Here is a 25,183-nt window from a genome sequence, read left to right as displayed (position 1 = left end):
ATTCAGCAGGGATAAAAGTAAGGAAGGGATTTATCTTGCTGTTCCTTTAGGGATTTTCTTGTCTGGAGCCTATTTGTGGTGGTGGTGGTGATGGGTTCTGGGGCTTATAGTTTATTCTTATTTTGTTTGACTTCTTGATGTAGCTCCAGCTAGAGAGAGGCAGCCTTCCCTGTTGCTCGTTTCAAGCCATCTGCTCTTTCCTAAGTTGTTTCTAGAAGCAAAGTCAGAAGATTGAGAAAAAACAGACAGACACTGCAATCTATCATTGTGCTGCTTTTCAGAGAAATACTGAGTGACAGCTAGTCCATCATTGTTTTGGCAAGTGTGTGGAAGTTTGTAAGTGGGATCTTTTTATGTCAGTATTTTTTGAAGTAGCCTTAAGAAGATTATCTATACCAACAGACCAGCATGGTTATCATCTTGACATGAATTTGAGAAAAGAATGTTAGGTGTTTTCTATTTTTGACTGAAAAAAAAGACCCATGAGAGTGCAGGAGTGATCTGCTCTAAAAAATGAAGAGGAGAAACTGGAAAGATGATACAAGTATGCCAATAAACTTGTATATATTTTTTTAATTTGTCCAGATGGTTCGACAGTCTGTAGTGTTTGTGATTCTAGGAGCTAGTATCCTTCTTGGATTGCATATTCTTGGTTTTTTTAGGTGATGAAACATTTTATTTATTTAATTAGTTATGGAACTTGGAAATTCATGACGTATTTTTATTTGATCCTGATCAGAATTTATTCTACTTGGATAGGAGAAGCTATACAAGATCATGTGCTCTGCAGTTGCTTCAGCTACGACATATGGACATACTGATACATAAACCCTTTGCATGAATGAAGTGGTGGGAAAGGTATTTCTGACCTCTTACTTGTCTCTCTGAAAAAGCATGACACCCTTGTAGCTGCTAAAGGCATCTGCTGCATCCCTGCAATCTACCTTCAGCAAGGACAAGGATTCTTAGTAAAATACACTGTATTTGGCTTTTTTGCACTGAGATGAAGAACATTCTGTCAGTTCTGCAAGCTTCTATAGTTAACTCAATGACAGTATCTTTTCCAGAATATATTGCCATTACGTATGCATGTGATAAGAAATATTACTGTTGATTGGTTAAGTGTTCCTTTCTGATTCTGATAGAGATATCCTGGATTGAACTGCTAGGTAGCATAAATGTGCTGCTTAGATGTTACAGTGGTAGGGAACTTAAATATCTAGAAAGATCCCTGCTAAATGATATGCTCTGCAGATAAACCCCTGCCAAATTCTATTCAAACAGCAAAGAGATAATGTGAATATGACTCTAATGAAGGAAGGCTAGAGTTGCCATAATGCATGCAGGTGCAATTGCTCCAAATATCTCTTAAAATCCATTTTCCTGCCAGTGCTCGTTCTTCCTTTAAACAGAAGTTAATACTCTGCTGACATTACTAAACTCCATCATGCTCATTATCTCAGACTAGCATTTAGATCAGGTTTTTGGAGGTGAAAGACCAATTCATTAACTCTATTGTGCCACTCAATGACTTCCCGCAGAGAGATCATAAGTCAGATGGTGGGTGCCACTGCTGGAAGATAAAAGACAGCTATAAAGTAGGAAGACAACTGGTATAATTTTGGGGGAAAAAAAAGACAAAAATATCAGTTCTCTATAGCCTTTAATTTCTTTTCATAGTTTAGGTTTTAAGTACATTATTAGATTTTTGTGCAATTGAGAGATTTTTGTTGAGACTTTCAGATAGGGAATGGAAGAGATTATTGGTTAGGTAACTCTTTTTGACTTAAAGAAAAGAAATAATACAGCATCAAATAATAGAGCAAATAATAAAGAACAAGTAACACAGCAATTGCTCTAAAGATTAGTTAAAAATAAAAATTGTAAAGCCATATATGATGAAATACCCATATGTAATAACTTGACTTGGCTTAAGGGGACAAAAGACTATTTGGAAAATGATCACTTTGTAAAAATTAAAATGTTATAAAACAGTTCAAACTTCTGTTATAGAAAATATCTGATGTGATTTGGTTTTTTTTTATTATTATTATTTTTTTTTAATTTGATTAAAAAGAAAACCAACAATCATAAAATACTGTTTCCTGAAAGTAAAGTAATTGTTAATTTTGCAAATACTTCTAGGATAAAGGCTTTTCTTTAAGACATTTTTTTTCTGGAAAACAGATTCCTACTTCTACTGGTTACCAGCTGAACATGAAGATTCACAACTTGCAAGTGGGAAATAAACAACTAAAACTACTTTTTATGTCAATATGAGCAATTTGCAACTGCTTAACTTGAAGAAGCAGAGTCTCCCAAGGAAGCTCTTTCTTTGTTAGAGAGCTGCAGGGCTTCAGTTCAGGTACCCTGTACCTATTGTGCAACAAAACCCTGGGTGGTAATTTGTGTGATTTATTTCTCCTTAGCTGTAAAAAGCACAGGGTCAGGGAAGGATTTTTAACAATATCAAATCATAGGGAATATCTAAGCTTCAAAGCACAAAGAATAAAAGCTAGAATATTGAATCCTTAGAGTTGGAAGAGACCACTAAATTCATCCAGTCCAACTCCCCTGTCCCAATGAACAGGGACATCCATAGCTAGATCAGGTTCCTCAGGACCCCATCCACCCTCACTTTGACCATCTCCAGAGACAGAGCTTCCACTGCATCCCTGGGCAACCTGTTCCAGTGCCTTGCCAGCCTTAATGTGAAAAATTTCCTCCTTATATCCAGCCTAAATCTCCCATTTCAGTTTAAACCATTGTCTGCTTGTCTTATCACAACAGACCCCACTAAAGAGTCTGTTCCCTTCCTTCTTTAGAGCTTCCCCTTCCTTCTTTAGCTCCCCTTTAGAGACTGAAAGGCCATTATCAGGTCATCTTGGAGCCTTCTATTCTCCAGGTTGAACAGCTCCAGCTCTCTCAGCTTGTCCTCATAGGAGAGATGTTCCATCCCTTGAATCATTTGTGTAGTCCTCCTCTGGACACACTCCAACAGCTCTATTTCTCTCCTATACTGGTAGTGGGGGTTGTCATGACCCTGGTGCAAGATCTTGCACTTCGCTTTTTTGAACCTCGTGATGCACTCCTGGGCCCACTGCTTGAGCCTGTCTAGGTCTCTCCAGATGGCATCTCATCCCTCAGGCATGTGGACCGCACCCCACAGCTTGGTGTCATCAGAAAACTTGCTAAGTATGCACTCAACCCCAGTTTTGGTGTCATTGATGAAGATATTAAAGAATATTGGTCCCAACACTGATGCCTGGGGGACACCACTTGTCAATGATCTCCATCCAGACATGGAGCCATTGACCACCACTCTCTGGATTTGATCCTGCAATCAGTTCTTCATCCATCACCCATCAAATCCATATCTATCGAATTTAGAGAGAAGGGTTTTGTGGGGTACTGTATCAAAAGCCTAACTGAAGTCCGGACAGATGGATGACATCAGTGGCTCTTCCCTTGTCCCTTGATGTATTTACACCATCATAGAAGGCCACTAAGTTGGTCAAGCAGGATCTGCCCTTGGTGAAGCCATGCTGGTTCTCTTGTATCAACTCCTTGTCTTCCATGTGCCTTAGCGTAACTTCCAGGAGGATCTGCTCCATCATCTTCCGCAGCACAGAGGTTAGACTGATAGGTCGGTAGTTCCCAGGGACATCCTTTTTTATCCTTCTTAAAAATGGGTGTGATGTTGCCTCTTTTCCAATCACCAAGGATTTTGCCTGACTGCCAAGACTTTTCAAGTATCATTGATAGTGGCTTGGCAACTACATCAGCCAATTCCCTCAGGACTCTAGGATGTTTCTCCTCAGGACCTGTAGACTTGCGAATGTTCAGGTTCTTCAGGTGATCACAAACCTGATCTTCATTTGCAGTGGGAGAATCTTGCGATGTTCAAAACTGGGACCTGGGAATCTTAAATTCTCACAGTTTCACATCTATTCTAACCCTCTTACTACTAATAAATCTTATTTTTCCCCACTGATACCTTTATATTCATATTCATTAGGATGAACAAAAAGAAATGCAGTTCTCAAACTACAGATGAAAGAACAAATAAATTTTCCTTTATTACCGGCTTGTTTGGAAACAGCTACCTTTCCCCCTTTGCCCTGTACCCAGTTTATTCTTACCTTAACTGAGAATCCCCATCAGGTTTTCTTTAAAAATGAAATACTCAATTGAAAGAGGACACAGAAGAAAAAAAGGTGCTATGGTGGTATCCATCTCTCTATTATTCATACTGCTAGTTATTGATAAATTTGGTTTCTCTTACTCTGTTATCCTGCTCTGTTTTTTTTCTGGATTGAGGCAGTCTCCACAAAAGCCTTCATTACTTTCCTTACATTTTATTTCTCATCTCTCCCCCTCTTCACCCTCTGCAATTGTAGGCCGTGAGTGTTTGCAGTATTTGCTTTCTATTTGCAGACTGGTTGAACTTTTTGCATCAAATAGCAGCTATGTAACTGGAGACCAAAGAGTCACTTTATATAAAGATCACTGAGAATCATAAGCCTTTTTTTCTTGACCTTTTCTACCAAAACATTAGCTTCTGAGTCAGCCTGCTTTGAAGCTACAGAAGCACTACATATTGTGTTGTTGCTTTCTGACTTCAAGCAATTCTTGTCTTCCTTTTTCTCTTATTTTTAGCATCTGAAGGGTGAAATTTTACAATATGCTACTTTTCTCCCTTTTTTTTTTAATGGGAACAAATGTTAGCACATCAAAAGCTCATTGCTTTTAGTGTGTGTCACTTGAGATCACTAAAAAGAATATTTTGTATTTCTCCTTACTGAATCATAAACCATGGGCACTACTAAAAATACTTTTCACAGAAGTTCTGGGATCAGTCATTTAAAAAATCTTATATACTGAAGTGAGGAACTAAAGATGAGCATTAACCCAAAGGTGAAGCATTATGCAACTAAAACACAATTCTTCTATGCAGTCTGCAATGCTTTTTTATATAGACTGAGCATTTTTAGTATAAATTGTATACCATTTTTAATGTAGAAAACCGTACTTTTGCATACACATGTACTTGAATGGCTCAATTCCTCTGTCTTTCTCTTTTTACATGCCAGTCATAAATCTTCCAGATGTGGAGGCCTTTCTGCAGCAATACAGTTCTCTCAGACAAATGTAAAATAGTTGTTCATTTGCAAGGTGCATTGTTTTGAATTTCTAGGAAAGTGATTCATACTGTATTTCTGGGTATTCAGTTAGTAGAAGATAGGAGGTGTGTGCTATCACCATAGACTCATCTAGTAAGTATAGATAAAGACCACAGCAGCTCCCCTGCCACCTTAGCTGTGCTGCTGTACAAATTCACATTCAGTGTAAGCAGGTAGCTATCTCACAACCACATAGCTATGGCTGCAGACAGAGTCAGCCTCTTGACAGGATAGAGAATTGCAAGTCATATATAGCCTACACCACAAAATATCCATTACGAGTTAGAAGAACTCTTATTTTCTGTGACAGTGAAAAATTCCTTGCCCTGCTACCAGGCCAGAGATGTTCATTAATGTGTTCAGAGGTGCTCACTGAATTTAATGAACATCCAGGAGTAGTACAGTAAGCAGAGACTTCAATAAATTTGGCAGGAACAGAGAGTATAGATCTTCCAGAACTTTGTTCTATTTGCTGTGCATCAAGTTAGAGTATAACACAATAAATAAAGTTGGTATATATTAAACATTTAAAACAGGGCAGCTAAATTGCCACCTAGTGGTCTTCAAATGTATTATCTATGGCACGCTGCTCTGCGTGAGAAAACACCTATATACATTTTCTTCTGCCCGAGCCTCGGTATTGTTGCTCACTATTCTCTTCTCCATAGCATTAACAATGTGAAGGGATGGCTGTACATAATTCCTGAGCCAACTCAAGACATCACTGTTGGAATTTCAGGGATGTTGGGGAAGATTGTGCAGGGCACGGACAATTTAATAAAAAGAGAATCTCCAGGGCAGCCAGCCAGTCTCAATTTATGATAAAAAATGCTGTTGGGTAAAAGCCAATTACATATTATCTCTATTTCAAGTTATTTTTTGTCTTTCAACTAAAATAAAAATAAAAATAAAAGGCAAGTGTTTTGATGTAAAAGGAAATAGAAGATTTTCTTGGAGTCAGTAAATGAGTGAATACTTAGGATTTTTTTCTTCCCAAGGCTCAGCTACCTCTAGTGTAAGAAGCCCTTTACTCTCTTGGGTATTCTCCCACCTCCCAGTCTCATCCTGCTTGAACCATATGTTCATCTGCATGTGCTGTTTGAACAGAGCCATGCAGATGGAAACATCAAGGAACCTAAGTTGAACAATAAGTTTTGCAGTTCTACTTTTGTGATTTGTCATGTAAGTCTGCTCAGAAGCTATTATAAGAGACCAAAAAAGTATTTCAACATAATGAACTGCAACAGGCAAAATTTTTAGTGATTAATGCATTTTCAATCATCTTACCAGTACTCTGCTTGGGATTCAGTGGGCTGTGTGCTGACAAAGATGATGCTCACAAGAAGTGGAGGCCTGGAGCGGGGGCTGCAGGCTATATCTCTTGGTGAATTCACCAGTTGTTTCAGAGATAAGTCAGTCCACAGCAGTAGAATCCAAATGATTCATCTTCCTCCTCCACTGTCACCTGTTGGGATTCAGTGTAATTAGTGGCTGAAGAGGAAACATCAGCCCAGGGAGACAAGCTGAGGACCAAGGACTGCACATTCACTGTGGTAGTTTAAGGTGACGTGAGTGAGGAATTGTTTTAGGGAGCTGCAAAATCCTGAAGCTTGACCCTAGCCAAAATACGTTCCTTTGCAAATCACTGGTTCTCAGTTAAGCTATTGGTATTTTCCATATCTGTCAAAATGAGCTGAGAGCCCATTAACCATAGGCTATCACTTCCCTTATCAGTCAGTTGCAGAAGAGAAAACAGGGGTTAGGCAAGGGATAAGACTTGAGTAGTGTAGGGAAACTGTTCAGCTATAGCCTGAACTGATGATTGAGCACCCGGTGAAAGGGTATGGATAGCCCAGGAAGCACAGGTGCAAAAAATTTACCTATGCTTCCCACCTGACCAGAACGGGTAGACTCTGGGTCCACACTCCCCCTAGCCTGATTTTAAGGGCTATCTTGGGGAGACAGAACGTCCTTTGGATGAAGATTCCTTCCTGAGAAGGAGTGTTCCACAACTTGGGATCCTCATCACCAGCTGCGTGAGTCAGCCTTTTCTCTGTATATGGCTATTGGTATTCTCAGAAATGCTTTGCCTGGTATTATAAAGATCTTGTCAGAAGCTGTTTTGCTGCTTCATAGGGAGGACAGGTAGTAATAAATGTATTAAATTGACGAAAGGAACAATGTTTTCCCAAGCTTCAGATGTTTTGACTGAAAAACAGTTCACTGTGTTTAATGCAGTATATGGTTCTGTTTTGTCCCATTATCCTTTGAGATTATTTTCAACCTGGTTGACCTTAACCTGTTCTAAGATACAGTCTGATCTCTGAAAGTCAGTTCATTCCCAAATGCACTTTGAGTGATTTGGGTTCTAAGAAGCATACAACAAAAAGTGAAATGTCAACACTGAGCAACTGTAGGTTTAACCATGATATCTGTTGTCAGTAAAATTACTCAGGGACAAGATTTTAGATAAATGCAAGGAGCACCTCTGAAAAATAAACTACCTGTTCCCCAGAAGTTGGTAAGCCACAAAATATCATGTAGAAAGCAATTCCTCACTAGAATTGTAATGTGTGGCATGAATTTGTTTTCCAAAAAGTCATCAGTTCTTTAAGTCATCAGTATTAATTTGGAATGATATTGACTATTGGATTTACTATAAAGTTAACCTAACATTGTTCTTCTCTTCCACAAAAGTAGCCTATTGGTTTTTCAGATCTTGTTAAGATTGCTATGCCAAATGGTAGCTGTGTCACTCTGTAGGACATGCCTTCAATTTCTGGGGCCTCACATTTGTAGTAGATAGCAAGAATGCTTTCAAATACATCTCTCGGAAGCTTCTGCTGATGTTTGCAAATAGGAAGTTCTAGATCCCTCTTCCTTGTTCACATAAATAATTAGTGTTCCTGATTTTTTTTTTTTTAGACCACCCTGAATGGATCATTCATTATATCCTACTTTACGTATACACTTACATAAACACCAAACGTTTCTAGTAGGAAGAAAGTCTAGTCCAGTGTTACTGTGCTAGCCTTCAACAAGAGAAATAACTATCCAATGGCCATGTGTTGGGTCTGTGTGGCACTTTGAGGGTGCTGAGGGCTTGCTGGTACTGGTTCTGAAATGGTTCATTGTCTCAGCCTTCCCTTCATGGCAATGTGGCTACGTTCAGAGTAGTCAGAATGAACTTGTCTCCCCACAGAAAACAACCAAACAAACAAAAATAAGGCAAGTGATACTCATAACTGAACAAGTGTTTTGTGAGAAAAATTATCTGCATGGATCATTCTGGAAAAGAGCTGCCTTAGGACTTAAGTACAGGCAGGCACATAGAAATGGAGTTAGCTTTCTTATCTAATTAGCACATCTCTTGTTCACTGCCAAAACTGAGGTTCAAGAGAAATTTCTTTGAAAGATCTTAAAGGCATGAGAACATTTCATAATAATAAAGTGGCCATGACCTGAAATAAGATGTTTGTTTAAACATAGAGTGCTTTTCATTCAAGGGATGTAAAAGCTGATACAACTGGAGTGTTGTTGGGTGGGTTTTTTTTTGTTTTTTTGTTTTGTTTTTTTTTTTCCACTAACTTTCAATACAAATTGTTTGTGGGAAGAAGCACATTTGACCTTTAAGCAAGAATTGTTATTTATTTTTATTAATTTTTACTATGTGTGCCTGCTTCCCCCAGGAATAAAACTAACTGAAATCAGTTCCCCCTGTGTTTATTTAAATGGAGCTGGTTTTTATGATGAGCCTCCAGTCAGCTCTGTCATGTTCAAACGAATGTTCTGAATTATTGTTTTTCACCCGATTTCACAATCAGCCCTTTGCAACCCACAACACTGTCACTAACAATCTGACTGAAGGCAAGAAAATTCTTTAATGTCTAAATCGGTTTATACTGGATAATCTCAACACCTTTCAGCAGCAGTAGTATTTAAATACAGCTGAAGAAGAACAAAATAGTGTGTCTGAATTTTAAAGAAGCAGCATTGTGCATCTGTTATTCTTTCTTCCTGGAATCTTATAATTAATAAGTGCGACATTTGCACTTCTTTTTTTCGCATGTCTTGCTTAAAATTTTGCCTTCTCTTGAGTATAAAGGTTAGTATGTTTTAAGACTGATAGTCTTTGACATAGGAAAGTGGCCATGTTAAAAAGTTGTAAAACTACACATAAATACTGAGTTTAAAAAACTTGCGTCAAGGAAGCTTAGTAATTTATCTATCAAGTATATCTCTATTGTCCTGTTGCTGTTGATGAGAGTACAAATCCTTGTCTTTTGGAACATCACAGGAATAAAATGGCCACAGACAGCATCCTTACTTACAGCTTGAAGTTCTTTTCCAGTCACTACTTCATATGCTCGTTCTTTCCTTTTCTGTGAGCCTCTCCTTCTTCCCAGTTCTCAAATAAAGGAATCAGAGGTTGTGGATGCCCTATCCCTGAAGGCATTCAAGGCCAGGCAGGATGTAGCTCTGGGCAGCCTGGTTGAGTGGTTAGTAACCCTGCCCATGGCATAAGGGTTGAAACTAGATGATCTTTGAGGTCCTTCTCAACCCAAACCATTCTATGATCAGGGAGATGGGATTAAGGAAGGCAAGTTGTCAATTTCCATTTTTCATTCAATTATTTTCAATTTTTTTTTAATCCTTGTTTCTGTGAAAGTGGAAGCCTTTACCAGAGCACTATCTAGGCAAAATCTTCCCAAGTGTTTATATGTTGGGATAAAATGCAATGTTTCAACTGTTTTTTTTTTTTTTTTTTTTTTTTTTTTCTACAAACATTCCAAATAAAGATGAAGAAAGATTCATAGCACCTCTATTTATGTAAACGTACCAGGAATTCGAAGCACTAATAACATTAAATAAATAAAATTTACGTCCCTATATTTTCCAGCCGTTGTGCGTCTTGCGATCCGGTCTGATATGCGAGCTGTTCACCAGCAGAGGGCATTGTGCGCATCGGGGAAACGCAGACTGCAAAAGCAGTCGCGAGAGAAGGGAAAATTCTTCTGACCTTCTTACGGCATTGCAAATTTTAGGAAATTAAGCAGAAGCTTAATACAAGCTGAAATTTCCCAATCACAGGATCTGACATATTTACAAGCACTTCCTCATCTCTGTAGCTCCTGCACAGGGAAAAACAGTAAATGAATTGTTTTTCGTGTGTAAATAATGAGGGAAAACTCTGCTATTAGAACTGAAATTGTGTTTTCATTTTTGAGCAGATGAATCTGAACAAAAGCTATGCTTTTTAACCTATTCATTGGACAGTTTTTGTTTTCATTTCTCCTACTCTTAGCTGATACTCCCCTTAGTGAACCATATTCTCCCTGTGTCTATACGGATTTTTCTTTGTCAGCACCAAACAGCACTGATTTCCAGCAGTTGAGGTGGCAGCCTTTGAACTACATTAATCAAAAAGATTGGGCAGAAAAGGGAGAATATCTGCCACTGGGGGGGAAAAAAAAAAAGTGCCATAGAGAAATTAATATTTTTTGCTTTCGTTTTACAGGTATGCAGTCTCTTACAAGAACCTTCAATATTATTATTACTATTAATATTACTCATTTCTAAGACCTTAGCAGGTAGACTGCGATTGGATCAATCTTGGAATTTAATTTTTTTTTTTTTTTTTTTTACTAAGGTTTTTAATAACACTTCTAATAATCCCTTCACTTCAAACATGAAAGCAACATTCTCATGGGCAGAAGAAATGATGTCATCTTATCTTTTCATCTTTACACTTGGAAAGAAGTTCTCTTACTAATGCTTTTCTGCCAAATAATATCTTGCATTTCTTAGCATGTTGGCATTTCTCTCCTGGAGTGTTTTCAGGTTCTCAGAGAAAGCAGCACAAAAGGAGAGTCCAAACACTAATATATTAATGCATAATTCTGTATTACCAAATCTAATATACATTTAAATGCAACATTAATTTATGTGAAACATTCTTTTTAAAAACATACATGAAGTAAAACCATATTTTCAGTTCAACTTTGCAGGAAAAAAATAGAACACCTATATTTCAGAAATGTGTTAAAGCTTGCCAAATGAACTGCATCATATAATACATTTCTTCCTGGGAAAATACTCAACTATCATTTAAAAACTGTTTCATCAGCTTCTTTCTTGCCTTACTGAAGTTAACATACAGATGAGTCACTGAACAGTGAGAACTAAAAATACTTATTCAGTGGACTGCATTATTTACACAAGGATGTAAAGAATGCTGCAGTCATTTATCTGTTTATTACATAAAGGATTCCAGCTCTTTAAGCTTGTTGATGTGTACATGACATTAAATCTCAAAATGAACATGGCACAATACTTATTTGCTTGTTTGTAAGATCAGTATGTGCAGTGATTAAATCTATTGCTTGGATATTGTAATTCATATAGGTGATTTTTCAAGGTGATTCCCAAAATGCCATTATTGAGAAAGGTGTTTTCACTTGTCTGTTCATCCAATGTGGCCTTGCTTCCTTAAGTGAATAATTCCATAGCAAGTCAATAGTTTACTGTAAAGTGTATCTTGGGAATCTATCTCACATTTGGAAGTTCACATTTAATTCCAGTCCTAAAACTATTTTGTTTCTTACTTTTGGTTGAAAGGACCATATGAAAAATGTCTTTCCAATAACAAGATAAGTGCCCAGATATATGCATATAGGTGATGCTCACAATTTACCTTTTCATTCCTTCTGCTTGCTTCAGAACTCAGTGAAACACTTAAATGAGAAAAGTCCTTGTCCAACTGAACCTAAAATGATATTAACTTTCAGCATGAGACAAATGAAAATGTACTTTGAGTTTAAGCTGACTAATGTTTAGTGACTTCTATGCACCAAGTCAGTAACTGAGAGCTCTACTCAAAGTCCACCTACAGATATGGGCCCTCTGCAGTTGCACACTGTCTTGATGTAAAAGCTTCTGTGGATATTTAAAGTGAGGTCTGAAAACAAGCGAAGCTTGTGCTTCATCTTGAAAGGAAGAAATGATGGGAGGCCTTAAAAATACTTTATATCTCTGATTACCTTTATGACACCTCTTTCCTTTTTTTCTGGGAGTCAACTACATATTACAAACACCTTGTAGCCCAGTTGGCATTCAAAAAAGTTAATTAGCCTCATGCTTCTTAAGTGAAAACTTCTGCATCAATTATACATATGAACAAATATGTATGAAATAAATTTGCATCTATATTCTAACTGGTAAGAAACATAGTGGAAAAACTATGCCCTGTAGCCAAAGGTTCGCCTTCCACAAAAGCTTTGAGTAGTTATTGTTACTCCATCATTCACAAGTCTATGATTTATGAGTGTTTTTCTTGGTGGGAAGTGCTTTTTTCACACCTCTGTTTCTTTGTGATAGGCAATAGATACAGGAGAGTTGCTAGAAGCCAGCCCAGACTATAGTAAGGCCTAGACAAAAGAAATGTTGAGCGTAATCCACATGGAGAGAACTACACTAATACCAGAGCTACTGACAATAGAAAGAACTGCCGAGTCTATGGCAGCAGCTGGAGGGAGTCTAGGAGATGAAGAGAAAGGAGTCTAAGTTTGATCTGCAGAGATCTGCCTCTGCATCACTTGGCATGAACTCCTTTAATGAAGTTTGCCACTTTATTAACATTTGAACTATTCCTAAGGTACTCTATCAAGATATGAAAGTTGGCTTTAGCTCCTTTAAGTGGGTACTAGATAACTTGCAGTGAAAAACTCCCATGACTAATGAGGATAAGGATAATAGCATTTTTTTTCCTCAGCGTGCTGATTGTGAGAATAAATTAGATGTTCAGATACTATAGCAATGCATCCTAGTTTAATCCTACATCAGAAAGAATTTTGAAAACAAACAGTATTCCATTATTTTTTTTTAGACAGTAATGATATAAAAATTTCTTTTCAATAGCTATGAATTCTCTTACAGAGAAAACTTGTAGATGAAAAGCCCCAGAAATGTTAAGAGCAATTATAGGGAAGGACTTGAGTTAGTTGAGAGCAGAATGGCTAAAGAGGATGCTATTAAATTAATAAGTGATTTACACTGCACAGTTCTGCAGCCAGAGAAGTGACTATCAGCATGCTCAGTTTGGTCTCTTCAAAATGCCTGGAGTGAGGCTCTAAGTTGAAAAGTGATTATGTAAAAATAGCACTTCCTACTCAGCAGATCTGTTCTTGTGTGCTTTAGTGGAGAGAAAAAAAACATCACTATATCTTCACTGCTGAGCCACCCTGTCTCTAGGGGAAGAAAGTGGATTATAGTCTAGTTTATGCAACTTCATCAGAATCATCATTTTAAAGCTATAATGTACCTAGGAAAAAGACAGCATTTCAAAATTGTGTCCTTTGAAATCGGACCTGCATAACCTCATTACCTCCAGCTGAATGGAAAGAAATGAAATGAAAGGAAATAAATCCTTCAGACTGAAAAATCATGATTGGACTACTTCCAGCTTCCTGTCATTGCCCAAACTAATCAAGCTATTTTCACCCCCAGGTGGAAAATGAAAAGAAAGTGAGAGATAATGATTATTCTTTTTTAAATATTTGGCAGGTAGACTCAGAGCATGGAGCCCATATAAGTTTCAAGAGGTTACATGAGGACTACAGAAGGCTAATAGCATGGTAACAGCTGCTAGCACAGAGATGTAAGCAATACAAACATCAGATTCATGCAGTTTGGCCAGCTTGTTGCCAAGGATGTCAGACTCCTGAGTGATGGAGAGAGCTTCGCCACAGTCAGCATTGTCTCCAGCTTCCAAAGGGTTGGTATTCCACAACAAAATGTTCCTCTTTCTGTCTTTCAAAATAAGTTTTATTTAGCAGTGTAATTGTTTTGTTTTTTTTCAGAGGAGGAGGATGTTTTTTTTTTTTTTTTTTTTTTTAAAAAAAAAAAAGGGGGGGGGGAGGGAAGAGAGGGAAGTGCTATTCTTAACACTATAAAGTATATACCTAGAATCTAGCCAGCGATTCAAAAGGATACTTTAATCATTTTTGTCCATTACATACTCATTAGATGTGAGTGTATTTACATGTTTAATGTGCAGCTAATCCGCAAAAACTTCTTTGATCATAGACATTTGTCCTCAAAGCTGTGCCAAAAATCTCATCTCTAGATAACCTAATGTGTGAAGTGATAAATTTGTTTTCAAGTCCCTTACGGAATGCCTTCCACTTTTTTCACTTCAAAATAAAACACCTACCTAACAAGTGATCCTTCTCTTCTGAACATTATCTTTAAATATAAAAAAAAATCATACCAAAATCCTTCCCTTAGGGTTTTGCCTGACATTTCTCTTAGAACACATCTGAGGAGGAAAACTAATGGCATTATTTTATAGACACAATCCTTTTCTAAAGGAGCAGAAACGTCTATGCATTTCTCCTTCCCATCTGTAATACAAATCATTCCAGTAGACCTAATAACTCTGAATCACATCAGCTAAAAGCCTGAAGCTTTAGACTTAGAAGCTTGATCTACTCTACTGTACTTATTGCAAATGGTCAAACACTAGGGAACTATATAAATTTGGAGGAAAAAAAAAACACACTTGTAGGTTTGGATAGAAGCCATTTCAGCAATGGACATTTTGCAATATGCTCTGGACTGAGATCTGTTATATTAGATTTAGATATGACAAATTAGTTTAAAAAAAAAAAAAAAGCCAAGCTTTTTTTTTTGTCTTAATGTGTTCTTACAGAATGAATGTTTTCCAAGCAACGAACAAGCTTGCAATTATTATCTTCTTCTACTAAAAAAAAAATTCTCATGTCTCTACAAAAAAAAAAAAAAAGCTTTTTTTCTGAAATAAAAATTCACCTGAGTTAAAAATAAATAAATAAATAAATAAAATGAAGGGGGGGGAAGGTGAGAGAAACCCAGTTTTGCAATTCCTTTATGTATTTAGAGAGTAGCATTTGCTCTGAACCCCCTGAATGCATCTTGGAGATCTTTCAAGCATGGTCTGTGTGTTTACTGAGGAAGCACTGAGTAGTCCTTACTGTCATTAGAGGGTTAAGACCTCTGGCAAATGAGGTATGCTGTCAGTAATGTATCTGGAGTCAGTACTGTCAGCAAAGCACTTCTTTGTGCCCTAAAATTGAAGTGCCCTGATAGAGCCCCTCAGACAAAAAAAAAACCAAAAACAAGCAAAGCTTAGAACTGCAGTAAGATTCTCAGGTCCTATCAGTATTGCTCCAATGTTTTTTTGCAGGCTGCTCCTTAGAGTTCCCACTGCAGGCAGCTCTCATGTATACCTGAGTAGACTGGGGTCTGCATGTCAGCAGTATGCCTCATCAGGGTCTTGAAGGAATAACCCGTTTTGCACAATCATTGTCATGATGGGAGAAGAAAATGTACTGACTTTTTTTTCTTTTTTTTTTTTTTGTGCCAGAAGACTCAAGACTCATATTCTTTGCAAAACATATTCTTTTTTCTACCTGGGAAAAATTTGTAGAAGCAGATTTACTGAGAAGAATTCTGACACTTTCCTGGCAGTGATGCTTAGTGAAAGCAGTTAAATTTTTGCTGTAGATGAAATTTGTAAAAACTCATGAAAACAGTTTTTGAACTCATCCCCTAAAGACAAGTCTAAACAGAAATGTCAGGATTATAATTTTTTTATTTACTTCAGGCACTGTGTTCAGTGTACACTCCTTACAGTTTAATAGTAAAATAAACTTATAAATAAAATAAATAGTAAATTAAATCTTCTTTTCACAGAAAAAGAACATGACTTTAACTGTTAACTCTGATTTTTACCTTCCATAGAATCATAAAATAGTTTGGGTTAGAAGGGATCTTGAAGAACGACTATGTGTTGTGGGCAGGGACACCTCCCATTCTATAGAGTTGTTTATGGCTCCGTCCAAACTGACTTTGAACACCTTCAGTAATGAGACATCCAAAGCTTCGCTCAGCAACCTGCATCAGTTCCTCACCATCCTCTGAGTAAAAAATTTCTTCCTAATGTATAATCTAAATCTGCTGTGTTTTAGTTTGAAACCATTCCCCCTTGTCCTATCACAACACTTCTCTGTTCAACTTTTTGCAAGCTCCCTTTAGATACTGGAAGGCCACAAGGAGATCTCCTCAGAGCTTTCTCTTCTCCAAGCAAAACAACCCAGGTCCGTTAGCCTGTCTTTGTTGGAGAGATGCTCCACCCCTCTGATCATCTTTGTGGCCCTACTCTGGATCCATTCCAACAGCTCCAATGCCCTTTCTGTGCTGGAGGACCTTGATCTGGATGCATTGTTCAAGATGGACCTCACAAGTGCAGAGCAAGGATGGACAATTACCCTTCCCTGCTGGCCACCCCTTTTCTGATGCAGCTCAGGATATATTTGGCCTTCTGGGCTGCACAAACACACTGCTGGTTTGTATCCAGCTTTTTTCCACCTTTGCCTCTGCAAAGCAGCTCTCAATCCTTCCATCACCCAGTTTGTATTGATGTTTGAGGTTTTAAAGTTGCCTGAACAGGATAGCTGTCATGTGACTTTGTCAGGAGACAGTTTTGCTTTTAGTGTTTTCAAGTTGAAGTCTTCTCCAAAATCTGGCAAGAATGGACAAAAATGGCAGATATGCCTGTTTAGCCCAATTCCCCTGAAACAGGTAAAAGAGAGTCAAGAGTAAAGCTAAGGGCTTTACTCTTTACTGTCATGAGCTACAGATCATTCTCTACCATCATTGGTAACAATGAAGGCTCGCGATACAGAAACTATTAGAGGAAATCAACAATATTTAGGGCTCTCTAGAGTAGCAGAAAACTCTGTGCTAGGAGGAGATCTAGATGTGGTACAATCTGGTCATTTCTGCTATATAAACAAACTTTTGTTTTTGTTTCAGTGAGTGCACCAGTTTCAGAGAAAGTTCACAGGCAATTTTCATCGAATGAAGCAGCATCGAATGAAGCAGGGAGTTCAGGCTGTCATATCTGACAAAACTCACTTTCAGTGCAATGATTTTCATATACTCTGTCTCCTAAATGAACTTTGGATGCCTGTCATTTAATTTCTTCATGGTATAATCAGTTAAAAGCTGTTTCAGATGACAACTTAATGAAGGCTGATCTTGTGAAAACAGAACTGAACAAGGTGACAAGAAATTAGAATGCTATTCTTGGTTTCCTGCATTTTGTCTAATTCTGAGAAATTTGTTTAACCTTGCCAATCCTCACCGTACTCTCTTTAAAGTATGGATAATGATACATGCCTATTCTACAGAGACCTGGGAAGATAATTATTTTTACATTGAAAAGCTGTGGGAATGAGAAGTATCATTACTTTTCTCTTATTTAATTGTATTAAAATTATCCTTCAACTTCTGTTAGAATCTTTGGCATTAAACGTTAACATAAGTGGATAGAAGTAATGAAGGCCATGGTCCTTTATTTTCTCTATGGATGTAGGTGTTTGCATATGTGAGATGACTGGCAGATCTAGGACCTTTTAGAAATGCAGACCATATCTTCTGTTGAACAGAGGAAGAATCTCTACCAAATTCATATAACCTTTTGAGTTTACACTCTTCCCAGACAGTTCTGGGAGCTTTTGGTCTTTGAGAGCATTATGGTGCTCTGGTATTTGCACTGTGAAGAGAAGTCATCTAAAAATAGGCTAACGGAATCAGTTCCCCTGGCATTAATGTCCCAGTTGGAAGAATAACAGCAGTAGGGTGCCAACTAAACACAAATCTCTCTGCAATATTTTAATAAACTTTCCTTAATATTGTGCTGACATAAATATTTCAAAGGTGGTTTTGTGTTTGTTTGTTTATTATGATTCAATTTTAAGATCTATCCAAGATTTCCCTGAAAATTAGTAACAATTATGACTCATGTGACATATCTGCCTCCTTTCTTTATGCTAAAGACCATGTTTCTCAAAGTAATTCTCATAAAATCAGAAGACATGTCAGCATAAAGATTACCACAGACATCAGAAGGTCAGAAGCCATTTGATCTGTTAAAAGACAACACTGATAGCTGAGATACATGGGTGAGATGCAATAATAAAAATATATAATGATGTCCCTGACTTCAAGAATTGAAGTGTTACTGACCTTTGCAATATGACCACCTTTGGATGTTACTGGCTTCTACTTTAACAAAAATAAATTGTGTGTAAGAAGAACCCTTTAAATATCATTACATATTAGCCATAACGAAAAATGTTTACCAGAGTTCATTTTCATGTATACTTATAGGTTTTGATGTCTTCAAATGCAGTGATGTTGAGTAAGCTGGTTTAAAATTTTTGAATTTCAAACTGCTAATAAGTCAAATTTTATCATAGCATCCTTGGAAAGTAAATAGTATGCCTTCCTAGGAAGGCAGTTAGCATTACTCGATTGCTGGGTCTTCATCTTTCCATGTTGAATGAGGAGTGTGCTTCATTTATGTAACATTACAATCCCTGCGGCTCAGTCACAAATCCACGTGCTTTTTAAAGCCTGGGTTCTCAGTATGATTCTGTTTTGAAATCTAGATTCTGGCTGAGATGTATGGTTTTGCTCCTCTGAAACAGCTGAACTAGTTAAGCAAAGCCATACAAACACTACAGCCATGTACTTGGTTTCTATTGCAGAAAAAAATGATTAACCTGTGATAAAAGAAATGAATTCTAATGCTTGAAGGGAATCAGTAAATGATTTAAACAGAGGTTCTGTTAGATTGTTCTTACATCTTAATCACCAAGAGAAGGAAGAGCTACTGCTATTTTCTCTGATGATTCTTCCTGGCTACAGGCTAGAAAGTCAGAATAAAAGAAGGTAATGCATTGACTTTATTAATGTCAATGATAATAAAGATAGTAGGAAAGGAAAATCCACAAAAAGCCTTGGGGTCACGTAGCTAGGTGATCATGTAACAGCAACACACTCGTAAAATGCAAGGAATTGAAGCCACCCTGACAGTCAAGCTCTAGAAGGCCCAGAAGTTCTATACAGGAAACTTCACAGAAATTATTAAAGATCTGGGATAAAGATGAATTGAGCTCTAAAGTTGCTTCTGTGCAATAACAGAAAAGAATAAAATGTAAGCTGGAATTAAAAAAAAAAAGCATAAAAATTATTCAGAATTGCTTTTAGATCTTTACGATTTCATTGTGAATTACTAAAATCTGTTTCTACAAAAAAAGATACTTCTATCATTTCCTCTACACAGCTGAGGTTCAGGAAATAACTGCAATTCCTCAAGTCCTTTCATTTATTTATTTGTAATAAAAAGTATTCTTAAATCATCCTTTAAAGAAACTGGTGACGTTTTGGAAGGTAGAAGACAATCATAAAATATATGAAGACAGTAGCCTTCAAATAAATATATTTTGATGTTAGAAGATGTGTTTGAACAAAGCAGTGTGTAATTAAATAGCCTTAGTTATGTGGGTTTTTGGGGGAATGGTTGGCTTTGTTCTTTCATTCATTTTGTTCAGCTGTTTTTTAAACATGCATATAGTTTCACTATTAATCATGGAATCATATGATTCTATATAGAATGGCTTGGGTTGGAAGGGACCTCAAGGATCATGAATCTCCAACCCCCCTGCCACATGCAGGGCCACTAACCTCCATATCTAATACTAGACCAGGCTGCCCAGGGCCCCATCCACTCTGGCCTTGAACACCTCCAGGGACGGGGCATCCACAACCTCTCCGGGCAACCAAGACAAACATCATTCATTGACCGCAGTTAAGTCAATTCTGATACAATTTAAGTTTTTGTGTTTATTGCCACAGCTAGATTTCTTTGTAATCTACAGTATGCTTTTAGGTCTGTTTTTTCAATATGTGATATGTGAAGCACTAAAGCACCTCAAAAAATAACTATCTACAGACCTTAAAAAAGGAAGAGACAACAGAAATAATTAGTGGGTTTTCTCTAGTATCAACATGTTGTTGCCTATGCCTTATAAAATATTTTTACACAAATGTAGATTCTGACTGAGTATATCTTAGAAAAAGCAAAAAAAATACAGCAACGGAGTTTTTAAAAGCGCATTTCTTAGGGAAGGAAAAAGAGGCCTTTTTTCCTTGCCTTTTTTCTTGCTTCAATAGTGGAGAAGTAAGTGATAGAGAAGCTAACTTGGCACATAAAATGTATAATTATATTTTTAGCATATTGAAATTTCAATTGTTTCAGGATCAGATTCTGCAATTGCTATTATGTGTAGCCTAATACTAATGGAATACTTTTATACTGTTCTCAAGCTATACTGAAGACTTTCTTGCAATTGAAAGGCTCAACACACAGAATTAGAAGTATTATGTAGGCATAAACTTAGTCTAAGATGTAGTCCCATTTATTCCAGGCTGCTGTTTTATTTGATGAGAAGTTCCAGCCTTTAGCAGATGAATTTTCACATTATCCAAAAAGCCAATCAAACAAATCTTCCTCTCTCAGACCTGTTTTTTTTTCAGTGAAGATTTTCTTTTCATGTAATTGTATGAAAAGTTAAAGAGGGATTTAAGGACCTTCAATCCTTATGAAGGCTTATAATTGTTTTATTCCCAAATATTTGATTATTTAGTTTTTAACTCCTTTGGTAGAAAATTGAGAACTGTCAGGAATCAGGATGGAACAAGATTTAAAGGGTGGAGACTTAACATGCTTATTCAGACCTTCTAGAGTACAAAATGTTCATTCCTGTTATTACATGTAAGAATGAATTGGCTTCAACAGGATCTTTCACTAGCTAGCATCTTTCCCTTATTGCATACAGCTTAACTCAAGACTTGGCACAAACACAGGTTTGCTTACTTGACCTTGTCTTGAACATTAAGATCCATGTGTTAGGCCAAATGAAACAAATGAGAAAAAAAATCACAAATTTACTTGTTACCACAGCAGATCATATGAAACAATCAGATTTTTGTTTGATGGACCTTTAATATGACTAAGCAGTACAATGTTAATCTTGTTAATATACACTGCACTAACATATTTACTGAAAAGTGTTGCCTGCCAAATTAAAATGTGGGAGAGTTCTATTTGGGCTTGATACTTTGAAAAGCATAATATCAGGGCAGAGTGCACCAATTGGCCTTGGCAGGCCTGATGAGCCGCACCGGGGACCTCCACTCCCAGTTCTGTCCATGGTGCCAGGAGATCTACTTAAACTCAGGTTGCTCTATACTACTACCTCCATCTCTGTATTGTTTGGATTCCCTGGCTTCACCTTGGCTCTGGCTTCTTGCTTTGCTTTTTTCTTGTGATTGCTGGGTTGCTTATAGTAGTGTTAGAAATGAAACTAGAGATGTGGATTTTTTGACACATTAACAATATGCAGACAGCTTTTCTCATCTTTCCCACTTAAAAGTAGAATATAAGAAACAGATACCTAATGGATACTCTTAAGTGAATGGTAGTACTTGAAAGACTCTTAAATTATTGCATGTAGGTTGGTTGATTATCCATGGAATTATATATTGTTCCACATTTAATAAAATCAGGCAAAAATACAGGAAAGCTCCCAGCATCTGTTAATTTCAGAATAAAATTCAGCTATTAGTTAAGATGCAAAATATAGTAACTATCTTCCAACTGACTCATTTAAGTGAAGCTCATAGACTATTTGGCTTCAAAGTATTAGTCATGATGAGTTATAATTTTCTCAGTTTAAGGGTTGTGTTGCTTGTAAAAAAATAGCATCATAAATTTAGCATAACACCTTCTTGATTTAAGCAAAGAATAACAAAAAAGTCTGTTGTTGACTCACTGTCACTTACAGCTAGATTAAAATCAATACAATTTCTTGGAGAATGTCTTGGGCTTGCAGTTTACAATCCATGAATAGGACAGAGGTGACACTTTCTGCTGAAATATTCATATTGTGTTGTACTAATATACTTCTGAGACAAGTTACAAAATGCTAAAGGAATGCTGAAGGAAGATGCATCTTTTCCCATTAGAGTCATGGAAAAAAAAAATTGTAATTGAAGCAGGTGTTCATAATTTTTTTCTCAAATGGCTAAAAGATCCCCATTTGTAAAATATCTGCTGATGAGATACAGGACAAACACTAGTCTTGGTAACAATTTTTTTTACTTTTATTTTTTAACATTCGATTGTGTAACTGGACGTTATAGCGTGTCAACCATTCTCTGTATCAATGTGCTATGTTTTATGAAAAAAATTTGGTTATATAATTATCAGAGATTCCAAGCCACTGGAACCCTTCCATTATGATGTTCTCAAATTTGCTCCTAACAGAAGAAGATGAAGGCCTGGGCAGTAAATTGGAAAAGTAACCTGAAATAAGTTCATATAGTAAATAGATCATAAGAGAGATATCTTGAGGCCAATGGCAACAGATTCCAATTAATTTCAGACATTTTTATCTTTCAATTAAAAACTATGCGTATTTCTAGCATGTGCTTTCAATGTTTAAAAATATAAGCTGAGAATAACTTATGTTCTGGCAGCTGAAATTATTTCATACCCCTGGCTATGAGTCATTCTTTGCCAACACCCAGTAGCACTCCCAACATGACTGCTCCAGAACCTGAGAATACTAACACCAGCCTAGCAGAGGACTCCATGACAAGTGAAGAAAACATCTTGCACTCTCCCGTCCAGATGTATCATTTTGGCTAAATATCACTGCTATTCCTGCTTACTCAGGGCTGTTTAAAAGAAAGAAAGAAAAAAAAAAAAAAAAATTTTCTAAGTTTCTGCTATGTTTCCTTCTCTAATAGGACAAATGATAGTTGTGATGGCTTACATGAAGCATGAGATTTGGGAGGCATCGTAGATTTCAGACATCTCAAATAAATGTATGTGATTAAAGACCCAGCACATTTTATTTGGAACTGATTCTATTTGCTTTAGAGGAGCACAATCACAATCCACAGAATGTGTAAGTGTTCAAAAGCTTAATGCAATTTATGTCTGAGAAGAGAGTATTTCAGAATCTACAGCCATGATAATTTCAGTTAAAAAAAAAAAAAAACATACCTTTGGGACACATTATTCTGATCTTAAATATGATCAACATACAACCACTTGTATCTAAGACTTATCCTGGGTTTGTGTATCCAAACTGCAGCAGGCCAAAGATGAAGAGACACTACAGCTTGCAAAATTATATCTCATCAGTCTTACAGGTAAGATCTATCAAGTTTCATCTGTAAATGTGGCACCCTACAAATGTGACTAAACCACTTCCAGAGCCAGGTCACACAAGAAAGCAGTGTAGCTGCATTCCTGCTTCAGAGAACCTCATCAACAGCCTACAGAGCCAACCTGATCTTTTCCTAGGTGTGTAACTGGAGGTTACAATATGACATACAACTAGGCAGTCAGACAACTCCATTATAGCCTTACTGTCAGCGGGTTGGTGCTGCTTACACAGCTGAACAGACTCAACTTGGCTTTGGCACTTTGTGGAAGCTTCCTGGGAACTGGAGCACTACCTACTATAAATCATTGGAAACAGCATGGTAGTTGTTGGGATATATAAGAGAGCAATGGAAAAACAGAAGAGACGCTGCAATATCTAGGAGAAAAGAATTAATACCTGATACATGTTAAAAGTACAATGAGCAGGCCAAACATTTAAGGTAAAATGAACTGTTTTTCAGAAGTGATTTCATTACTTTTCCTTCTGTAATTCCTCTTTGTAATTTTCTCGAGTGCAGTATTTTTAGTTTTGAGACACTATGTTAATGTGGGAATACTGTCAGTCTAGCTAAGCTTTTCTTTTAGGAGCACCTTAAAAATTAGCATATCTATCTAAACTGCTAAAAGAGAGATTACCCCATCGTTAACTAACCACACATGAATGAGGTGGACAGAGACCTCACAACAACTGTAGACCTCTCTCCAAGCACTTAGGCATAATGTACTCAAAACTTATATAAGGAATGTACCTTTGTTCTGTTGGGTGTGCACATTAAAAAGGAAATATTCTCTGGGCATCCGGGGCCTTATTTAAGAATGCCTGCTTCTTACTACCCACATTTGTTTTAAGGAGTTTTGTTTGGGTCGAGGTTTGTCTGGCAACAGGAAGACCAAATGTTTGAGACAGGAGAAAAACACTACAGGTCTTCTGCATTTCAGAGCACTCTTCCTGAAACGGGCTATGCCAGTGACTACACATAATACTGTCTGAGGTATGTGCTCACTGTATCTTCTTCCCAGAAATAATACATGCTATAGAGAACAGAGGACAATATCTGAAAAGTGTAATTGCTACTTATACAGCACAGGCTCTGTGTGCTCCACAACTGTAAAATGATCAATCAAGGCTTGTCAAGAATGAAAATCCACAAAAATAAAAGAAGGCAATGAAATAAAATAATAGGGGAAAAAATAAGAGCTCAGTGCACATACTCTTTTAAAGCATGAATATCAGGATAAGGCATATGAAAAGAGAGCAACTGTAGTTTTAAAATGCTTGATAATCAAAGCTGAAACAAAAAACAGTAAGATTAGATTGAAGGAAGGAAGTCTAGCAAGGTTGGGGAAACTTGAAAAAAATTAGTTACACGTAAAACAAATAAGAAACAGGATGTTGCACTTCATAAAGTTACACAAAGTTAAAAGATTTAAGCATAAAAAATATAACAGCTTTCAGTGTAGGTTATGGTAGAAAGACACTGTTTATTTTGTGGAATAGAAGTAAAACAGCAACTTCTGATCTTCAAATGAATCTAAATGTTCCACTAAGTGTGAAGTCAGAAATATATGAACTCTTCTTATCCTACTCGCTGCTGTTGGTGAAGCTATTTGTTCAGAGTTCCTCAGCTGCAACGTTTTCAGTTTCTAATGGGTGTGCTACATTAGCATGACACAAGAAATAGAGACTGCAACTACCATTAAGTGAAAACCGGTAGTCCTGCCATCACTTTAAAGACACTTTTTTTTTTTTTCCAGCTTCACTGATATAATAGCACATAATGGATGTTTTCAATCAGATAAAAGACAAAAGAAACAAAAACATTCGATTTTCAAGAGCTGGTAATGCTGAATCTTTCATAATTATTTCATTCGATTG

At 36.9% G+C, this 25,183-nt stretch overlaps 1 long non-coding RNA gene across 1 annotated transcript; it reads left to right on the top strand.

Moving 5' to 3' along the window:
- The first annotated feature begins 7,123 nt into the window (after nucleotides 1-7,123).
- Nucleotides 7,124-15,571, top strand: LOC128091330 (uncharacterized). The gene is made up of 3 exons (XR_008211355.1): nucleotides 7,124-7,223; nucleotides 13,758-13,956; nucleotides 15,406-15,571. It is a non-coding gene; the product is annotated as an uncharacterized LOC128091330 (long non-coding RNA).
- Nucleotides 15,572-25,183: the final 9,612 nt, after the last annotated feature.

This window comes from Tympanuchus pallidicinctus, unplaced genomic scaffold (assembly GCF_026119805.1).
Source record: "Tympanuchus pallidicinctus isolate F22 unplaced genomic scaffold, pur_lepc_1.0 scaffold5, whole genome shotgun sequence".
NCBI lineage: Eukaryota > Metazoa > Chordata > Aves > Galliformes > Phasianidae > Tympanuchus > Tympanuchus pallidicinctus.
Note: the sequence above shows the minus strand (reverse complement) of the source record. Positions and strands in the feature narration are given on the sequence as shown.